Source organism: Rhododendron vialii, chromosome 2a, assembly GCF_030253575.1.
Source record: "Rhododendron vialii isolate Sample 1 chromosome 2a, ASM3025357v1".
Taxonomy (NCBI): domain Eukaryota; kingdom Viridiplantae; phylum Streptophyta; class Magnoliopsida; order Ericales; family Ericaceae; genus Rhododendron; species Rhododendron vialii.
Window position 1 is genome coordinate 17,611,425 of NC_080558.1, and position 21,738 is coordinate 17,633,162.

A 21,738-nucleotide genomic window follows, 5' to 3' on the forward strand; every position below is an offset into this window, starting at 1 on the left:
CCGCATCCCATGTTGTCAAGCGCTAATTCACTGATAGTTATTTACCTAATCGGTGGATAGTAGCATACTCTGGATCGAAATCATGGAGAGTACTGCTTGATCATTTCTACTAATTTAAAGCTCCAATTCCAATTCTTTTTGTCTCTTACGAGAATGAGTTGATGGCCAGGCAGAGTTGATGGCCAAGCGCCTATCGCCTTGTTTGTTTTGCATGCAATAATGGTGAATTCGACTTATTAACTCTAACAAGTAACAAAAATTTTAATGATATTGCATAGTCTATAGATTGAAATCACTCCTTTTTTCACATTATTTGAAATCACATAGCCACAATCAATAAGTCAGTTTGCAGACTATTATATACATATTATAACTCAAGATAAGGTAAGTGACTAGCTAGGCCACAAACTTGATAAGATTGAACAAGACCTTCAATCCTTTTCTTTATCTCATCTGGATTGGCACCCACCAGCTTGTCAACTTGAGCACCTTCCTTCATCAGCAGAAATGTTGGCATGGCTTTTACCTCATATTTGGTTGCTACCTCCTACTCATAACCAGAGGAGGAAACATAAATTAACCACATGTCAGTGCATCAACATCAACCAAATTTGGAAATGTAATTCGAAGTCAAAATCGTATTAACACACAACCGGAGAAAATAGTATGGAGATTAAAGATCAAGAACAGAATAAAAAAAACGACATAAAGAGTTACATGTGCATCAACATCAACCAAATTTGCCGTTATGTTTCTCGATACTGCAATTTAAAACCCTAATTGCCAGTCTTTAACACACCACAAATTTGCGACGTTGCCTGAATACTCCTACAATGTTTCGCCTCAGAGGGCATTGCTTGAATACTAATTGACATACTTGATATCCCGAAACACAAATGCTTGCGACCTTAATGTGTGCCGAAATAAGAACGCCCCAAGCGTAGGGCTAGGTTGGTTGAAAGCATAATACCCGGAAGTCTTGGGTTGAATCCACAGGGAGTGCACCCATAACTTGATTGGAAATTTGCCTTGTGTAGAGTTTTAGCGTTATGACCGCTAACAAAAGTTCAGCGTTGAGATGGCCAACTTGAGAGATTTAGTTAAATGGCTACTTAACCTAACTACGACTTTTTAATTGGAGATTAAACTAAAGGCTAGGCTTAGGGATAATCAACAACCATAACACAAAGGTAAACTTGATTCTTCTCTTTTTGACAAGGTTTGCATGGACGCCCTCAATCTTTGGGGCTAAGGAGCCGGAATAGGGGAGACGATAGCATTGGGCTCTTCCACTTGTGACTTTTCCGGATGCTCACCAACGAGAGAGGGCTCCGAGGTTGGTGAGTCAATAGGAGGAACCGGAGCTTGCAAGACAATTGGTGTAGCCGAAGGCTTGATAGGCTTGGAAGGAATAGCCTTGTCAATCTCCTTGCCACTCCGCAACGTTGTAATAGATTTGGCTTGCTCAGGACTAAGCACCGAAGAGCTCACCACATAATGTTGTCCTTGCGGATTTGCTTGGGGTTGAGTTGGAAGTTTTCCCTTCTCTTGTTGGAGCATTCCCACCGAGTTGGCCAATTTTAACACTTGATTTTTGAGCTCCCCAAGCATTTGAGTGTTTTGCTCGTTAAGGGTCGTTTGGCTTTGCATGAAAAATTGTATAGTTTCCTCCAATTATTGTTTTTGAGATTGGAATTGATTTGGCTCGTGAGAAGCTCCGGGAGGTGCAAACCCCAGAGGTTGTTGATTGTGGGAGAACCTTGGCGCTCCTTGAGATTGAGGAGGCCAAAAAGCTTGGTGTTGTTGAGGTGGTGTAACTTGTGGAGGTCCGAGAGGTTGAGGATCGCTCCACTGGAAATTTGGGTCCAACTTCCACGCCGCATTATAAGTTTGAGAATAAGGGTCAAGCCGTTGATTAACGGCATTGACCTCCGCTTGCCCCGTTCTTTGTAGAATATCCTTCACGGCGGGGAGCATTTGGCAATCTCCCGTAGCATGACCTGCAAGTTCACACAAAACACAAATTTCCTCCACCTTGGCCACAGAGGCCACGCCGGTAACTCTATTGAGTTGCAAAGTTTCGAGTTAAGGGTTGAGCTGAGTGACTCTATGAGATTGGTCACTTTGCTCACTCAATTGGAACTTCCAGGAACTACTCGGTCCCAAATTAGCCACATTCTTCTTAGAATGGTCCGAGCAATCCCAGATTTGTGTGCTTTCCACCAACTCTTCTAGATAGTCCCACGGCGCAATAGGGGTTTTAGCCATTAATCCTCCACCACCGGTCATAGTGTCCATAAGTCGTCGACTACTTAGGGAACATCCCTCAACAAAAAAGCCGATTTTCTGAAAATTTTCAAAGCCATGATGGGGGATTAAGTTTAATAGATCCTTGTATCTCTCCCAATATTGATAAAATGACTCCCCATCTTTTTGTTTAAACGTTTGAATCTGATTGATGAGGTCCCTCATGAGATGTTGGGGGAAATTTTTCAAGTAGAAAGCTTTGGGTAAGTCTGCCCAATTCGCCAAAGATTAGGGTCTCATGTTATTTAACCAAGTCTTGGCTTTATCTTTAACAGAAAATGGGGAAAGTTTTAACCTAGCGGATTTCAACTATTCCGGCGCAGAGACTATCGTAGATACAAATTCCTTAAAAGCCCGCATATGGGTGTACGGGCACTCTTTTTCTTTGCCATAAAAAGATGGCATCATATTAATGTGATGCATTTTCATAGTGAAAGTATTCGTGTCGGTTGTGGCCGGAATGACTATGGTGGGATGCGGAGTAGTACGAGTCGGATTCAAATAGTCACTCATAGTCCTTTCGGACACAACCGGCAGGTTGCCGCCACCATTGCCTGCCATTCTTCCTTGCGGAGGGGTCTTACTGAAAAATGAGTTTTTTCATGTGGTGGTGGTGTCCTACCTCGAACTCGACGAGGAGTTTTGGGTCAAGGAGGAGAAAATGATCTATGAAGCCTCTTAGAAGTCGGGCTTCGAAAGACACCACGATAACCATACATACACTTCTGTAGACACCTCCCAATGGGGCATCGCCATATAGATTGATCATGCTTGTTTGGTTCCACTTTATAAACCAAGATCGTGGATATTCCAATGACTAGGAACATCGCCACACGATAACGGTTATCATCAAAATAGTCTCACCACCTAGTTTATAAAAAAAAACTAGGAAAAACAGATAGATATTCTGGGTACAGGAGCCAAATGTACAATAAAAGGAATGTGTTAGGCACTCCTCTTTGCCCAGTCGTGAGCCTGGCCCATAATCATTCAACACACGATTAGTACTTGCTTTATTTGATTCTAAACACATAAACTGATTATAGCCTTTAAACAGTTGATATGGTGAGCCAGAACAATGATGAAAACATGCATCAAAACAAAAAACAAATTGTCCCAAAGAATGGATCCCTCAGCCGGTGAATGGATGTCACGGCCGAGGAATCCTTCTGGATTGATGTACCAGCTAAAGGATCGAAGATCCAGCCGATGTTCTTCCTCACATCAAACTAAGCGATTAATAAAGAATCAAAATACTATGATTAATGTACAAAAGCATAAAAGAACCAAACCATAGGCCCCTGGGCCTCCCCACCTTGATCCATCAGTTACTTGATTGCTTCGGATTAGGGATGATTGATTGATTTGCTTCTCGAAAACCCTAGAGTTAGGGTTTGTACTTCTGGGGTTTGATCGTCGGATTGCGGCTGCCTTCGGGAGGTTAGGGCTTTTGTAGAGGGGATATGGAAGAGTGTTTTTGCAAGGATTCGTGGCTTGAGAGAGTGAATTGTTGTTATCTTTTCGGAACCCTAAGTGCCTCTTTATATAGGCAATTGGTGACTCACTCTGGCTAATTGTAGACACCCCAATCTGGTTTCCCGATCGTTTTACTTCGTTTTTCGGTTTCTTGTTTCCCCGATGATGAATCAGGTCGAAAACAGTCTTGAGAAAATGAAATGGCTTGAGTTTGGTGTATGTGGAACCCATCCTTCGCCCTGAAACCCTTGAATCCAAAACTGGACCTTAGGTTTGACCATCGCGCGATTTACTGGGTCCCTCGCGCGATGATTCCCTTGCCAGGTGGTGGTCAAAGTCAAAGTTTTGACTGTTGACCCTCGCGGGGTTAGTTTGACACTCGCGCGATGCATCCAGTCCCTCGCGCGATGCACCCAGTCCCTTGCGCGATGGTCAACACCTGTCATTTTCACCAATTTCCAGCTGGATTGCGTGGTGATCAGGGGGCTACAGGCCTATGTAACCCCGTTTCGTCGACTGAACAGCATTCTGGGGGGCTCCCCTTGCACCACCTCTACCCCACTCTCCCATCACCTTTGGCACCCCACCTTTCCACCAAGTAACTGCAACCAGCCTTGTTGGCTGGTTGTATTGCCTTGTTTGGCCACCAACCAACATCTCTCATCTTTCTATAAGTACCCCCCATGGTCTATCTTCCAAAGGGTTACTAAATTTCTCAAGAAAGAAGAAGGATATACAAGCACAAGCATTCCACACCTCACCCATTCCCACACAATCACTGTCCAAGCCACACCACCTCATTCAAGCCATTTTCAAGACACTCAAGCAAAGGTATAATACCTTTCTGCTCACTATTTAAACCCCTGAGGGGGGCTGGCAGGGCCAAGGCTGGTAATCAATACCAGTTCTGGTCTTAAGGCCAGCAAAGTTACAAGTTACCGTGGACAGGCACTCCCACGCGCGAGGTACCTACTGCATCGCGCGACTTTTTGGGTCAGCACGATATGGTTCTCGTGGGGATGGGATCCTTGTCCTTGTTCATTTACAGTCTTATGTTTGCCTATGGAGAATATTCATGATGTTTCACTGTCATGCATGTTTAAATCTATGGTTTAGCTTGTTTCTCTTATTCCTTTACTTGCTTTGGAATGCCTCTGGGTTGCTTCTGAATATGTGTCAGAGCCCAGGCATGCAAAGCAATTCCTGGAAGTCCAGTCACGACACTCGCGCGATGAACTGACTCCATCGCGCGATGGTCATCCTGTTTCCAGGGGTTGCCCGTGCAGCAACGGTTAAGATCCAGGCCTTCGCTTTAATATCCCCACTGTTTAGGGATTGCATATTATTCCTGTTAAGTCCTGTTTGTAATAATCATATACTTTCAGCACATATAAACTGCTTGGTTTGTCCTGGGTGTGCACTGGTCCGTTCCAGAGCCTAGAAGGAGATAAAATCTAACCTATTGGTATGATGGCAACACTCGCGCGATGGATTGGGTTTGTCGCGCGACGGTCAAACTTACATGTGTGAATCTCCATGCATGCAAGCAGGCCGTCGTTCATGATAAACTCAAGCCAAGGCACTGTTTTGGCATCTGATATCAGTATTAGGTTTCATCTCATTTATTTCTTGTCATTTCCTCCGTCCATGCTATTATCTATCACATTCTACAAAATGTTACAGTTTTAATCCCCGATTAACAGTTCTCCCGCCCTAATTGGCTAAAAATTGATTAATAAAACAGAATCACAAACAAACATCTTTCGCAAATGCCTAAGTAAAGACCGATCTCCGGATTGGGCGAGAGGGGTGCCATAAAACCCTTCCCTTCTCGTAACCTGGCTCCCGAACCTAGATATGGTTATGACGGACTGGTTCCTCAACTTTTTCAAATCAATCAGCGCGGCAAGTGCTTCGAAATACGGTTCATTGGGTGTCGGACCTTCAAAACCCGAGTGGCGACTCTATATTTTTGAGAGCGCTTGTCGTCCAGCTTAAAAGCGCTCCCGCGAACCGACACTCTTCTCTTTCAGGAGGGGAACGGAATCCCTTCCTAGGAAAGAAGAAAAAGGGGCACGCATGCCCACAGTGGCGACTCTGTTGGGGATCGAATCAATATTGGTCTATACTTAGATTTTAAATACGCTTGAGAACAATCCCACAAAAGTCTGTCAAAAAGTGAGCTTCACGCTGCTAAAGAAAGGATTGGTGATTTAATAGGACCTCGTGTCCGGCCATCCAATCTGGGGCGTTTCCGATTGTTCTCTTGTGTAGTTTCTTCTAAGTATTGATCAATAAAGAGAGCCAAATTTGAAAAGGCATTTGCGAATTTGCGATTCCATTTCATTAATCAATTTCTTTAGCATTCTCATTTGCATCGATGTGGGATAAGCCTCGTTGGATCGTTTTGGCAATCCGGCACAGTTTACCGGGGACCCGGAATGACCAACAACCTCAGACGATGATGGTTCATTCTACCGTTCGACTGTTGCTCTGCGGTTACGCGGCAATGGGAGGTATATCTTTGGCCCTAGTCCGAGGAACCCGTTACAAGCCAAAACCAGCCTTTGCATATATAAAGCATTAGAACTCTCCAAACTAGGATAGGTACCCGCAGGGTAAGATCTACTTGCATCTAACCCCATATACTGTTTATGTGTTATTGCTTTCCCTATCGCATGCACTGTGCATACATACCGTTTCGTGTAGAAATATATTTAGGGCGGCTTCTAGGTTGTCTCTCTTTCGAGTCTGTCTTATATTTATTAGGACGTTGCCATAGCCTGATGAAGAGTCATGCATCTCGATGGTGCATGTTATCAATTTTCAAAATCCTTAGATCAACAAGACTTTCCAAGTCCTTGACTACATACCCAATTGAAATTTCAAACGAAAAATGAGGAATAACGGAGAGGATGCCGTGATGCTTATACCACCCTGGTTATTGTGCGCAGCACGTACACCACAGGGGCTATGGCGCCGTGTCGCCTACGCCGCCCCGGTTAAGGTATCACATCATCTACCCCGAGTTGATCCAAATTCCAAAGTTGAAATTTCAAGAACAGAATGGGCAAAGGCTTAGTCTGTTTTGACATCTCTTAGTGTTAGTCGATCTGTTCAAAGGATACACCTCGAAAAGAAATCCGAGGATTTTGGCAACGTCCGAACATCATGAGACAGACTCGTCTGTATTCTTAAAGTCTAAGGACAACACTGACGACGATGGCTGTGGTATCGCTTTAGTCTTTTGTTTAAAAGTAAAATTGTTGCAGGGCCCTTATTGACCCTTTTCTTACTTTAAAGCAAAGCAAAGAAGGATTCTGAACCATTGCGCCGCCAAGAAAAGTATCGAAGCAGAAAGCCAAACCCACTTGGGAACGTCTGCATTGGGATCCGGTTCAAAGGCTAGTCAGGTTGCAAGCTCAGTCAGTCACAACGGAAGACTCTCCGTGTTCCCTGTTGGCCGCTTTACAGTCAGGATCACCGTCGATTATCCAGGAAATTGAATCTCCAGCGTCACCTACCTCTTCGTCCTCGTCAAGTTCATCTGGGACCTTCGTTATGGCAGATCATCCGCAACCACTAAGTCTCGAAACCATGCTCATGAATATTCAGAACAACATCGCCACCATGCAACAAAGGGCTGCTTAGACCGATGCAAATCTCACCAGGCTCAATGACCTTATCAACACTCGTCTTCCGCCGACCGCAGAAGCGGGGGGCGAGGTCGATGAGGATGACCATGCGGAGCCGATCTTTGTTGAAGACCCCAACCATGCAGGGCGGATTGTAATTCAGCCCAACCCGAGAGAAGCTCGCCCAGAAGCAGCAAACTTGAATCTTGCTGTTGCGAGACCCATTCTAGACCCTAACATGACTGCTCTCATGGCGAAAATCGTCAAGCTGGAGGAATCTGTTTCCAAGTCTGAGAAGATCAGTGCCGGGGGAATTGACCTAGATCGCCTCTGTTTGTATCCTAACGCCAAGCTCCCCGACAAGTTCAAGATGCCTGATCTCGCCAAGTTTGATGGAAGTGGCGACCCAAAGACTCATCTTTATGGCTATCATGCTGCCATGAAACTCTTGGCTATTGAACCTGAGGCCATGTCCCAGCTATTCCCTTAGACTCTTTCTGGACCTGCTTTTCACTGGTTTCTGTCCCTCGACATCGCCAAAAGGAGGACTTGGGAAGACATCGGTGCTGCTTTTTTTTGGCAGTATAGTTACAACTCCCAACTAAGAATGACAACCCGGGAGCTTGAGTCCACCAAAATGGAAGCTAAGGAATCCTTTGCGGATTTTGTCAAAAGATGGAGGACGAAGGCCGCTCAGATGACCGATCGCCCGAGTGAGAGAGATCAGCTCCGAATCATCTCCCGCAATCTCCAGCCAGATTATGCTAGGCATTTGGTCCTTGTCCAAGCTTCTTCAAACTTTGATACCTTCTTCAAATCTGGGTTGGCTATCGAGGAAGCGCTACAAAGTGGGATTCTGTCAAGAGGGGAGTCTTCTAACCCTCCAAAATCAAAGCCTCGGGTCTACTCAGGAAACACCAATGCATTGTTTGGCGGTGGGACATTCTCCAACACAGCGACCAGCGGCACTAACGCCTCTTCTGCCAATGCAGCCAATCATATTGTTGAGGTTAATCAGGTGCAAACCCCTCAAAATAACCAGCCCCGCAATCAGCCCCGCAGTTTTTCCGCGTTTGAAGCTCCGTTGTCATCTGTTATGGAGAAATTGATCCAGTCAGGGCATCTGAAACCCCTCGACCCGACTCCTCTGCCTAAGAACCCTTCACTCAGCTTCAAGGCCAATCTTTATTGTGCCTACCACCAAGGGGCTGGTCATCTTACGGACTCCTGCTTCCATCTCTGACATGCGATTCCGGATCTCATAGATGAAAGGTCTCTCCACGCTCCACCTCCACCAACCCAAAAGCCAAACATCCTTTCCAACTCCATGCCAAAGCACAATGCTGCTCCCCACATCAACCAAATATCCCTCAGCTCCACTAATATCAACCCTAACTCCACTATATTCAACCCTACCGACCATATAGCTTCAACAGACCAACCCAGGCCAGTTGTGCCCATACCTTCTCAACCCGAAGCCGAGATCCTCTATATTCATCTTGAAGAAGGACAGTCGTCCAATTCCAATGTGCCCCTCGCACGCTTGCAAAATGGAACGTTTGTGTTCAACGCTTCTATCAGCGACCTATTCCACTAGTCCATCCCTTCTGTGCAGCTCAACTCTGCCTCTTCCTTGGACAGCCCGTATTTCGATGTGACGGATCCAAACCCCTCTCCGAGTTTGATGAGCCATTTTAGGTCCGCTGTCCCTTCTCTACCAGAACTACAGATTGATATACAAGCAGTAGGATGGGCCATAGCTGATAATGATGACTATGCAACCCCCATAATTAATGAATGGACGGAGCTAGAATTAGACGGCTTCCCCCAGAACCCTGAGTATGTCCCTTTTAACCATGCTTGGTATGACGCCTAGATGGCTAATTAGGAGGCAGACATGCTTGATCCTTAGATGGGTTCTCTTTGAACATGCTATTTCAACAGCCTGAACCTGTTCTGCCTGAGGAGGAGTATTATTGGGATCCCGAGCCCGCGTGGCAGTTTCCGTTGGAGTTTGACCCTAATCCTCTCCAAGGATATGCTCTGTCCAATCATGAGATTCAATTTATAGAAGATGGTCTTATTCAGGAAGAAACTCGTGTCTTGGGGGAATGCTTCCTCCCTTCTACTCACGACAGGCTGGTTGACTGTGTAACTAACATCGAGTATGACCCTACATTTTACATTGTCAACGAAGAACTCTCGTGTCCCACACCGCCTTATCTAACCGAGGAGGATTGCAGCATTATGGTTACAGACCTTGTTCTGCCAGCTGACCTTTGGGACGTTGACGATGTAGTCAATATCCAAGTTGGGTCCGAGGTTTGGACCGTCAACCGCTCTTTCGCCGATGGGGAACTTTGGGACGTCCCGTTTGTTGCTAATACGGAGCCTATTGGGGAGGCTATAGCTGTTAAGGATCCGGACTTTTGGGGGTCGCTGTTGTTGAATGATTTGGCTGAAGATCTAGGCTTGGGCATGGAAGTACCTGTAGCCCCACCGCCCTCTGACAAAGGGAAGCGCAAATTGGGGGAAGTCCCTGCTGACCTTTGGGATGATAGTCAAGACCTTCAAGTGGTGCCCTCTCTAGAGAACGTTCTCAACGTTACGAGGAGTGGATGAGTTTTTCAGCCTACTAGTCTGCAAGCTGGGAGCTCGTCCAATTCTTTTAACCAAAGGAACGAACCTTCTGCTTTCTCAAGGTCTGTACCATTTGAGGTACCTCCTAGCTCTCAGAATGATGACATGATTAAAAGGCAGTTGGAGCGGATTCCTGCTGCTATATCACTCTGGGGACTAATCTGTTCCTCCCGTGAACATCGTTAGAAGTTCTGCCACACTCTCTCTCTCGTCTTGAGATTCAACCAGACGTCACACCTGAAGCAATGATATCTATTATCCTCCCACATACTTCTAAGCACACCGTGACTTTCACCGACAAGGATCTACCGATCAAAGGGGTTGATCACAATCGCCCCTTGCACATCACTGTTAAATGTAAAGGACTTTGGATTCCAACTGTTCTTATCGACAATGGATCGGTGATCAATGTTTGCCCATTGAGAGTGGTGTAGGGGGATGAAAACAATTGGTACTTCGGATCAACTGGATTGCAACGGCTTATTCGTGCCTCTTCACCGGAACCCTAACTCGTCGTTTGAACCCTAATCTGCAAAATAGACAGGGGGTGAGTGCACCTTTGTCTCTCGTGGCAAAGGCCCTCCGATGCCTTTGTTAGTATCACGTACTAGAAATCGAACCCTAATTATCAGTAGGAAAGCAATAAGAATACAGTCTATTGCGTACCTTTTACCTCTAGGTTTAACTCTTACTTATAGATTTGCGTATGCTTGCTGGCCAAGCATCCGTGTTGCCCTAGGATTCCTAACTCGTATAGGAATCCCAGGATATCAAGGATTCTCGTTTCTTTTATTAGTTCATTACCTTAATCCTTGTAGGACTCTTTTCCATAACAAGCCGAACATCCCATACTCGTTGGGTATCTTTATCAGATCCTATATTCTCGGGATCTTATTCCTTAACGGAATACTATTGTTTCTGAACTCTTCCAGAATGTTCCTTATGCTTCAATATTTGACTGAAGTTCTTTCTTTTGTTCGGCCATCTCGTTGCCGAACAGACGGCTTGGACCATTGACTTCTCATGTCACTGGTCCATCTTGCCGAACATTTGTTTAGCATGATGACTGTCCTGCCTATATTCAAACTATGGTCCCACATACCATTTGCATTGCTTTTTAACCCGTGATCCCTCGTATCACATGCTTGGTTCTTTGCTTCATCTGTTCGGCTGTTTATAACCGAACAGTCTGCTTTGGACCGTCTACTTCACATGTAACTTGGCCCTTAGTTTGCCGAACAAACAGCATGGATCAATGACTTCTCATATCATTGGTCCATATTGCTGTTCACTATATTGCCCGGCGGTAAGTCCTGTCATACTTACCACGTGCTCCCGAATATCACGTGTTCGGCAACTAAATGTATGTGTTCGGGAATACCTCCCTACAATTGCTTCCCAGCTTCATCTATTTACCACTGTTCGGGGGCAATATATGATGCTTAGAAACAGAATTTAATTTAGACCAGACTCTTCTGATCCCGTGCAGTCATATTTTCAATATTTCATTGATGCCTTTTGGCACCTCTGTCATTATACCATTTCGGGGTAAATGACTCCACGTGGCACGTTTCGTATGCCTAGCATTAATTTCGAACTGACGTTCTATGAAATGGCGTCAGAACGGTTTCTGCTTTCCGTTACTTTAACCTGCAACGGCGTGAGAGGAGACGTTTCGTCTCCGTCTCTTACCCTTAAAACCCCTGAAAGGGCTCTTTTTGGTTTTTTACCCAAAACCCAAACTCGCTCCTTCTCTCTCTAGAAACCAAGCGAAAACATCCCGCTATCCGCCATCGCTGCCATCTGCAAATCCGATTACTTTCCAGGAAATCATCACAACATCTTTGTAAGATCCTCGTTCTTACTCCATTTCTTCTGTTTAGGTTTCTATCTAAGATTTCCATTCTCAGTTTCGTGGGTAGTTTTCTAGGGTTTCAGTCGCCCTCATTTCCATCTTTAAGTTTTTCTTCGAATATATCCATGGCGGATGACAACGAAAACCCTCATAGACCCAGTAAGTTTAGGAGACTCTGCGAAACCCCAACTACCATGACGGCATTTAGGTCTGAGTATAGCATTCTTGATAATGTTGGGCTCGAACTCGCCCCCTTAGGAGCAGATAGGGACGGTGGCTCTTGGGATAGAATGTGTATCCCAATTGTGGCCATTGTCGAAGGTGGAGTCCGATTTCCTCTTCACCCATTACTCCGCCAGATCCTAAACTGGTATCGTCTGACTCCCATGCAAGTATCGACAAACGTCTTTAGGCTGATAATGGGTGTAATAGCTTTAAATAGGATTCTGGGGACCCAGTTAGGAATTTGGGATATTCAGTGGTGGTACAGTATTGTACTAAACCCTGAATACAATACCTACTATTTCAAAGTTAGAAGGGCGGAAAAGTGTCTCGTGCTCAACCTGCCAGACTCCGCTCGGGATCATGAGATTGATTTTCTCTATGTCACTGGAGCCTTTGAGCCACTAGGAAAGGATGGCCAGGTGCTAGGGCTCCATTGCCCCCACATATGGGGTTATCCACGTATGCTCTTGCTTTTTATCTTTTGCAATTTCTTCATTTACTGCTTTCTCGTGGCTTTCCATGTGCCTAATTTTAGTTTTATAACTCCAATCTTGCAGCTGAGAACGTTAACAAACGTCCTAGACGTGAGCTGAGCTACGTCCGAACGGAGGATATAAGCAGGATCCTAAAATACACAGGAGAACCAGGTACCTGAACAGCTGGTCGGGGTCGAGACGCTGATATACTGCTGGGATACGATCCTTCGTACAGAGGGGTCATCGACAGAAGACTTGCCCACCCTAGCACTAGTGCTGCGTCTACATCCACGGCTCCCCAACCACACAATTCAAGGCTTCAAGCTGGTGTTACTCTTGCCGGTCAGTCAGGCGAAATTGCTATTCCTGACGGTATACCTCAAACACGAGTGGTTCTAAGAAGATCTGGTCGTAGGCAAGTCATTGCCGAACAACAACCCGTTCCTCTCCAAATTACCAGTTAGTCGTCCTCATCCGGATATTCTCGATCACCTCCAACCTCAGGTACGATGACGCACCAACCCATTAACCTCAGTTCTTTACTCACTGTCTCCTCTCGGGGACGTGGTGCTACCAATAGAGTAGCATCAACTGGCGCCCCTCCCCCACGTTCACGTCGCAATAGGGGGGGATCTGCAAGATCGTCATCTTCTCCTTGGGAAGAAGATAGTCCCGTGGAGGCTACTGATGCTCATCGGGACAAACGTCCCAGAAGCGAAGAAACTGGGGACGCCCTTACTCAAACCACTACTTGAGTCCAACAACCCCCTTCTTCGAGTACTCCAGTGCTTCCCGAAAGCTGGACCCCCAATCTCATTAGGGGTGATCGGCCTGTTCACATTGGGGACAGTGCCAGCTCTTCGGAAATAGCACTCGCCCTCGCCCAAGGTCTACTGCTTCCTGTAGACATGCAGAAGGAATCTGAGGCTGCTCCTGATCGGCTTGTCTCCACTGGACTCGTCAGTGGTATCAAGGTAATGTGACTTAATCTTTTCACATAAGTCTTTATGTATATTTTGTATACCACGTATCATATATTGCTACACCTGTCACTTACCACTCGGTGTTTTTGCCAGTTTATGCAAAAAATGGTCACACTGGGCCAGAAGTTTCAGGATGCAGATAACGAAAGGATCTCGCTACTGAACAACAACACAAGACTCCTCCGTACCATTACCAGATTAGAGAGAGAGAGAGAGAGATAAAGCTAAAGCTGACTTTGAAGGAGCTAAAGGCAAGCTGGAGATTGCTGAGGAGGGCCTCAATCAGGCATTGTTGGAGATTGATAACACCAAAAAAGCCTCCTATGAAGAAGGGTACCAGAAGGGTTTTGACACCACAACAACAAGCTACGTCGAACAGATGCCAGCTATACAGGACCAGATCTAGACCGCATGCTGGGAGGCATGTCTGACCAAGGTAGGGGTTGCTGAGGATTCACCCCTCTGGGTTGACAATGATCTGCCGAGCACCCTTTCTCAGAATATTCAGGAACCAGCAGGACATCCGGAGGACGACATCGAACAGCAAATTGAGGAATTTGCTAATGCTGAAGAAGACACACCCACAGGTGTGCACCCTGCTCAATCTCCTGCTCGGGCTTCGACCCTTGAGCCCATAAACTTGGAAGAGAATGTAGTTGAAGATGGTGCTGATACTGAGATCAACACTAACACTCCAGAGGTCCAGAATGTGGACTAAGCTGGTAAGTATATAAACTGTTGCCGGTCCTGCGTGACCATAAGCATATTTTGGCCCTGTGAGGCATCAGTACAATCAAATACCTTGTTTAACACAGGTATTCGGCCCTTCGTGGCATAACCTTATGTTTTGCTCGGCTTCCCTCGTTGTTTGCATTTTTAGGTGCAAATCAGTTTTATCTAAGTATTTCGTACTTTTGATCCAGTTTAATCATATATGTTTTGTTTGCATAAGTATTTCGTACTCGAGCAGATCCTACAAACATGATTTCTTTGTACTGAATCTAAGTTTTACGTACTTAAAAACATTTGTTTCCCAGTGTCTCGTACTGTTTTTAATTTTAGTACATACAAGTGTATTCATACTTGTATTCGTCTTCAAATCTTTCAAGTATTTTCGTACAAACACTTGTAAGGTTCATATAATCATATAGGTGTTCTTTTTAAGTTTCACATACTTAAGAACAGATATTTATAAGTTTCACGTACTTAACGTTTTTAAGTTTCTCGTACTTGAATAAATGTGGCTAACATATACTCGTTATGTTTTCAAGCCATGCCAATAAACGTTTACAAGAGTCTCGTACTTGCATTCGTTAAGTTTCACGTACTCACAAAAAAACTTCTAAGTATCACGTACTTAGAACTACTCGTGTGTTGGATAACGTTTAAGTTTTCTCGTACTTTTAAAAATCCATACAAGTGTTTCATACTTGTTAAGTATCACGTACTCACACAAAAACGCCTAAGTATCACGTACTTAGAACTACTCGTGTTTAAGTTTCACGTACTTAACTGTATACCCTGCTCCCCAATACGAATGAGGGAAACTAATCTCGTAGTTCGTATTTAAAACAAATACCAAGAACACAATAGTTACACTTAAAAGGGACTTTATTCATAATCTGCAAAACTCAAGAGGGCGTTACTCGTACCCCTCAAACAAAGGAATTATATTCGTAATTCCCACATAAGTACGTAGTGCAAATCTAAAACAGAACTGAATGCTTCTTTTAAACAAAGAATTTTCGTAGATTATGGACATTCCAAGGCCTCGGAATTGGATTACGATCCAAATCTACCAATCTATAGGCCCCTATGCCTACAATCTCAGTCACTCGATACAGACCTTCCCAATTTGCCCCCAACTTGCCTTCATTGGCCACCTTGGTGTTGCCGAGCACTTTTCGTAGTACGAGGTCCCCAACACCAAACTCTCGAGGGTGAACATGCTTGTTGTAGCTTTTCATCAGCTATTCTTGGTAAGAAGCAAGATGTACCAAGGCTATTTCTCGCCTCTTCTCGGCAAGGTCAAGCTCGATTTGAAGGGCCCTGTCATTGCCTCCACTTTCAACCAAAACGGCCCTGTTGGTCGGCAGACCCACCTCCAGAGGTATGACAGCCTCTGTTCCATAGGCCAATGAATAGGGGGTCTCTCCCGTAGACCTCCTAGGCATTGTTCGGTGAGCCCACAGAACTAATGGTAACTCGTCAGGCCACTTTCCCTTAGCTTTGTCCAATCTTTTCTTGATTCCATCAAGGATAGTTTTATTAGACGCCTCCGCTTGCCCATTACTCTGAGGGTAGGCTGGGGTGGAATAATAATTTCGTATTCCAAATTGAGCACAGAAAGCCTTGAATTTCTTCTGAAATTAGGATCCATTGTCTGTGATCAATGAATAAGGGACCCCAAAGCGAGTGATGATGCTTTTCCACACGAACCTTTCTATCATAGGTTCAGTGATTTTGGCCAGTGGTTCTGCCTCAATCCACTTTGTAAAATAGTCAGTTGCTACAAGCAGGAATTTTCGATTCCCAGTTGCTTTGTGCAATGGTCCCACAATATCCATCCCCCATTGAGCAAAAGGCCAGGGACTTGTCAAAGGCACGAGATCCTCGGCGGGTGTTCGAATCATTGGTGAGAATTTTTGACACTTCTCACAAATTTTCACATACACCTTTGCATCTTCTTGCATGTGTGGCCACCAGTAGCCTTGAGTAATTGCTCGGTGGGCAATGGATCTGCCTCCAGCATGGCTCCCACATGTTCCCTCGTGGATTTCATGAAGGAACTTTTGTACCATCTCAGGATGTACACATAGTAAATATGGGCCTGTAAAGGATTTCCTGTACAACTTACCCTTTGGGGACAGCCAAAACCTAGCAGATTTGACCCTTATTTTGTGGGCCTCTTTTTTGTCAGATGGTAGTATCTCATCTCGTAAGAACTCCATGATTGGGTCCATCCAACTTGGTCCTTGGTTCACGTCCAAGACCAAGTCTACATTTTTCCCAATGCTCGACTCATTCAGATACTCGACTGCTACCTTCCTTTTGAACTCAGTAGGAACAGCCGCAGCCAACCAAGCTAATGAATCTGCATGAGCATTCTGTCTAGAACTTATTTGTTCAATATATACCCTCTCGAAGGTATCAAGCAAGTCCTTGGCTGCCTGCACATAGGCCACCATCTTTTCATTTCGAGTTTCATACTCGCCGGACAGCTGATTCACCACAAGCTGGGAATCACAATATACCCTAACCCGTTCTGCTTTAAGGGTTTTTGCACTCCTCAATCCAGCCAGGAGTGCCTCATATTCAGCTACATTATTCGATGCACTGAATCCAAGCCGAATAGATAGTTCAATCAGAACTCCTTGAGGAGGAAACAGGACTACCCCAATTCCTGAACCAGTATTACATGCTGATCCGTCAACGAATAGCTTCCACTCCGTGGGATCCTATTCGGCTGAAGGTTGATCCTTCATGGATGATGTCTCAGTCACCTGTTCCTTTCTCGTAGGAGGTAGGGGAGCCACAGTGGGTGAAAATTTTGCCACAAAATCAGCCAACACTTGGCCTTTGATTGCTGTGCGTGGCTAATATTCGAGATCGTACTGGCTTAACTCCACGGACCATGTCGAGATCCTTCCCGAAAAGTCTGCCTTTCGAAGCAACGATTTTAATGGAAACTCAGTATAAACCACAACCTTATGGCTTTGGAAGTAGTGTGGCAATTTCCTTGTGGCTGTCCTAAGTGCCAGGACAAGTTTTTCTAAAGGCAGATATCTCGTTTCTGCATCCAACAATGTCTTGCTAACATAATAAATTGGGATTTGTTCGTTCCCCAAATCCCTCAACAGGACTGCACTTACTGCATGCTCGGAAACAGCTAAGTACAGAATTAAAGACTCACCTGGCTGTGGAGTTGACAACATTGGGGGCTCGGCCAGGTACTTCTTCAGGTCCTGGAAAGCTTGCTCACATTCTGCTCCCCATTCAAATCCCTCCCTCTTTTTCAATAGCTGAAAAAAGGGTCTGCACTTGTCGCTTGACCTGCTAATGAATCTGTTAAGTGCCGCTGCCATTCCAGTCAGCCTCTGGACTTCCTTGGTAGTTTTGGGACTCTGTAGTCTCTGCAAGGCATCAATCTGATCGGGATTTGCCTCTATCCCTCTCATGGTTACCAAATGGCCCAGGAACTTTCCTGAACCAACTCCAAACGCACACTTCGAGGCGTTGAGTTTTAGTTTATACTTCTTTAAGATTTCGAATACTTCTTTTAAGTCAGTAATATGCCCTCCTTTTTCTCGACTCTTTACCACCATATCATCTATGTAAACTTCCAAAGTTTTCCCAATGAGCTTCTTGAACATAATGGTTGCAAGTCTTTGGTATGTAGCCCCAGCATTCTTCAGCCCAAACGGCATGACACTGTAGCAGTATAACCCTCGTGGTGTGATGAATGAAGTCTTCTGTTGATCAGGTTCAAACATAGCAATCTGATGATATCCTCGATATGCATCGAGAAAACTCATTCGTTCGTAACCAGAGGTTGCATCAACCAATTGGTCAATCCTGGGCAAAGGAAAACTGTCCTTAGGGCACACTTTGTTTAAGTCTGTGAAGTCCACACAGACACGCCACTTCCCATTCTTCTTCTTTACCACAACAATGTTGGATAACCACTCTGGGTAATAGACTTCACGTATTGCCTTGGCTTCCAGTAAACGATCGACCTCCTCAATCACTGCATCTACATGCTGCACGGCTGCCCTTCGTTTTTTCTGAATGATCGGCTTGTGCTGAGGGTCAATGTTTAAATGGTGACAGATCACATCTGCATCCACCCCGGGCATTTCCTCTGGCACCCATGCAAAAACATCAATATACTCCTTTAGAAATCTTATCGACTCAGCTTTTTCGTTTGCTGGTAGTGATTCCCCAATTAAAAAATATCTTTCAGGATCAGTCTCGTTGATCTGAATCTTCTCCAATCCTTCAACCACTTTTTCAACCGGGCTTCTTCCAACATCCTCGATGGTTGGTTGATCTGGTACTTCTAATGTATGAACATGGAGGGCCTTTGGGGCTGTTTTGATAATGGAAATCAAACATTGTTGTGCCACCTTCTGGTTGCCTTTAAGGACTTCAATCCCATTTGAACCTGGGAATTTCATCATCTGGTGATAAGTCGAGGAGACTGCTCTCATCTTGTGCAACCACGTCCTCCCTATAATCGCGTTATAGGAAGAAGGGACATCGACCACCAGAAAATCTGTTCTTAACACTACTGTCCCAGCCCGAACAGGTAACGTTACCTTCCCAAGGGGCCAGACTGCTCCTGCACCAAACCCAATGAGAGGCGCTGTAGACTGCTCTAAGTCTGTTTGGGCCAGCCCCAGCTTCTTGAACGCATCGTAGTACAACACCTCTGTACAACTTCCTGAGTCCACTAGAATTCTCTCGATGTCATACTCTCCAACTCGTAGGGTTACGACCAATGCATCGTTGTGGGGTATTTGGACCTCCCCCAAGTCATCGTCAGTGAATGCTATGCTCTCGTTGCACACATCATTCTCTCATCCTCTCTTATTTCCCAAACGCATCACATGGTGATCGTGTCTGACTTGCCTTTGCAACAGCCTCACCTCATTCCTCGTATAAGGTGTAGCCAACCCATGTATCATATGGATCACACCTTTAGGGTTTTGTTCGTAACCCAGCTCCATAGCTTTCCCTTTTTCCTTTGGATCCTCTTGGATAAATTCTTTGAGATAGCCCCGAGAGACTAAATCATCAAGGTGCCTCTTGTACATCTCACAATCCTCGGTCATGTGGCCCCAATCTTTGTGGTAACTGCAGTGCTAATTCGTAGCACGTTTTGCATCCTTGTCTCCGCCTAGACTCGGGGGCCACTTGAAATATGGCTGATTCTTTATTCGATAAAGAATCCTGTATATTGGTTCCTTCCAAACCGTAGTGATAGAAAAGAAAGCTTTTGGGTTAGGAGCTTGCTTATCTTTGTACGGCTCTTTCTTAGCCTGCCCATATTCCTTTCTCTCTCTATAAGTCTTGGGCTCTGGCTTATCCACTTTTTTGGCAGGTGCCTTCGGCTGTTCGGCAACCGTCCTGCCATCCGCACGGAGTATGTCATCCTCCATTCTGGCGTGTTGCTCTATCCGTTCCATCAATTTAGCCAAGGTGGCTACCGGATGTTTATTTAATGAACGGTGCAGCTCTCCCCGAACAGGCAAACCAGTTTTGAACGTAGCAATTGCATACTCTTCACTGCAACTTTCAATCTCGTTGAAAGTTTCCCAGTACTTCTTTGCATAATCCCTGATCTGCTCGTTCTCCTCCTGCTTCATGGTGGAAAGACTCTCAAAAGTCTTTGGGGCTTTTCTGCTTGTTAAGAACCGAGCAGTGAATTCCTCGGCTAACTGCCTCCATCCTCGTATGGATCGTGGGGCCAACTTATGAAACCAGGATAAAGCCACCTTGCCAAGACTGGAGGGAAACATCTTGCACAAGATGGAATCATCCCCTTCATGCATAAACATGGCCTGTTGATAATGCTGTATGTGAGCCACGGGATCCGTATTTGTCTCATAAAGTACGAACGCACCGTGCTTCACTCTGCTCGGCAATCTCGCTTCTTGTAGCCTTTTTGTAAAGGGGGAGGCTGCAATATTACTCAGGGCCTTGCGTGCTGCTTCTCGTGCAGTTACTGTCCCATCCTCTTGCTCCTTTGACTTGTGGACCGAAGCCTTGACCCAATCAGCATCAGGTCTCTCGTACCTGTCTCGATGATGCTTTCTTGTTTCCTCTTCCTCGGGAGTAGAACTTCGGTCTCTGCTCCTCCTTTTCCGTGAAGAAGCCCTTCTCTCAGGCGTTCGGCTTCTACTTCTTCTTCCCTTTTTTCGTGGAGAAGCCTCGTGACGCCCTATAACAGGACTTCTGCTCCTTCTTCTCCGTGAATGAGTCTGCTTATGAACCACCAGAGCCTGTCCGTCTCTCTGGGAATTCCTTCGAGAGAGTCCAGAATCTTCTGGGTGCTCTCGTACCTGCTGCAGCTCTCGTATCTCGTACTCTCGTTTTCTAATTAAACGAGCATACTCCTCGATTTCTCTTCTCTTTTTATCAAGGACATCATCATCAATGTGTATACTCTTCGAACGAGTAATTGACTCTTCTCTTCGATGAGACCTACTCCTTCTCGTGGAGCCAGTAGCTGTTTTGTCTCCTTTTTCTTTGGAGTTATCTCTGTCATGTTTTCCAGTGGGCTTTCTCGGAGCGCCTGGTGGGGATTTATCCCTTCCCCCACCCAACTGGTCCTTTGGACTAAACGGAGTGACTGAATTTTCTTCCGTCATGATTACTTTTTCAGAAAAGTTTGTTCTTTCCCACAGACGGCGCCAATTGTAGGGGGATGAAAACAATTGGTACTTCGGATCAACTGGATTGCAACGGCTTATTCGTGCCTCTTCACCGGAACCCTAACTTGTCGTCTGAACCCTAATCTGCAAAATAGACAGGGGGTGAGTGCACCTTTGCCTCTCGTGGCAAAGGCCCTCCGATGCCTTTGTTAGTATCACGTACTAGAAATCGAACCCTAATTATCAGTAGGAAAGCAATAAGAATACAGTCTATTGCGTACCTTTTACCTCTAGGTTTAACTCTTATTTATAGATTTGCGTATGCTTGCTGGCCAAGCATCTGTGTTGCCCTAGGATTCCTAACTCATATAGGAATCCCAGGATATCAAGGATTCTCGTTTCCTTTATTAGTTCATTACCTTAATCCTTGTAGGACTCTTTTCCATAACAAGCCGAACATCCCATACTCGTTGGGTATCTTTATCAGATCCTATATTCTCGGGATCTTATTCCTTAACGGAATACTATTGTTTCTGAACTCTTCCAGAATGTTCCTTATGCTTCAATATTTGACTGAAGTTTTTTCTTTTGTTCGGCCATCTCGTTGCCGAACAGACGGCTTGGACCATTGACTTCTCATGTCACTGGTCCATCTTGCCGAACATTTGTTTAGCATGATGACTGTCCTGCCTATATTCAAACTATGGTCCCACATACCATTTGCATTGCTTTTTAACCCGTGATCCCTCGTATCACGTGCTTGGT

At 45.3% G+C, this 21,738-nt stretch overlaps 1 non-coding gene and 1 pseudogene across 1 annotated transcript; one reads left to right on the forward strand and one right to left on the reverse strand.

The window, feature by feature from the left end:
• Positions 1-265: 265 nt before the first annotated feature.
• Positions 266-21,738, reverse strand: part of LOC131311470 (thioredoxin-like protein CXXS1) — a 59,029-nt pseudogene continuing 37,556 nt past the window's right edge.
• LOC131318299 (small nucleolar RNA R71) lies at positions 2,360-2,466 on the forward strand. Its single transcript, XR_009197623.1, has one exon. It is a non-coding gene; the product is annotated as a small nucleolar RNA R71 (small nucleolar RNA).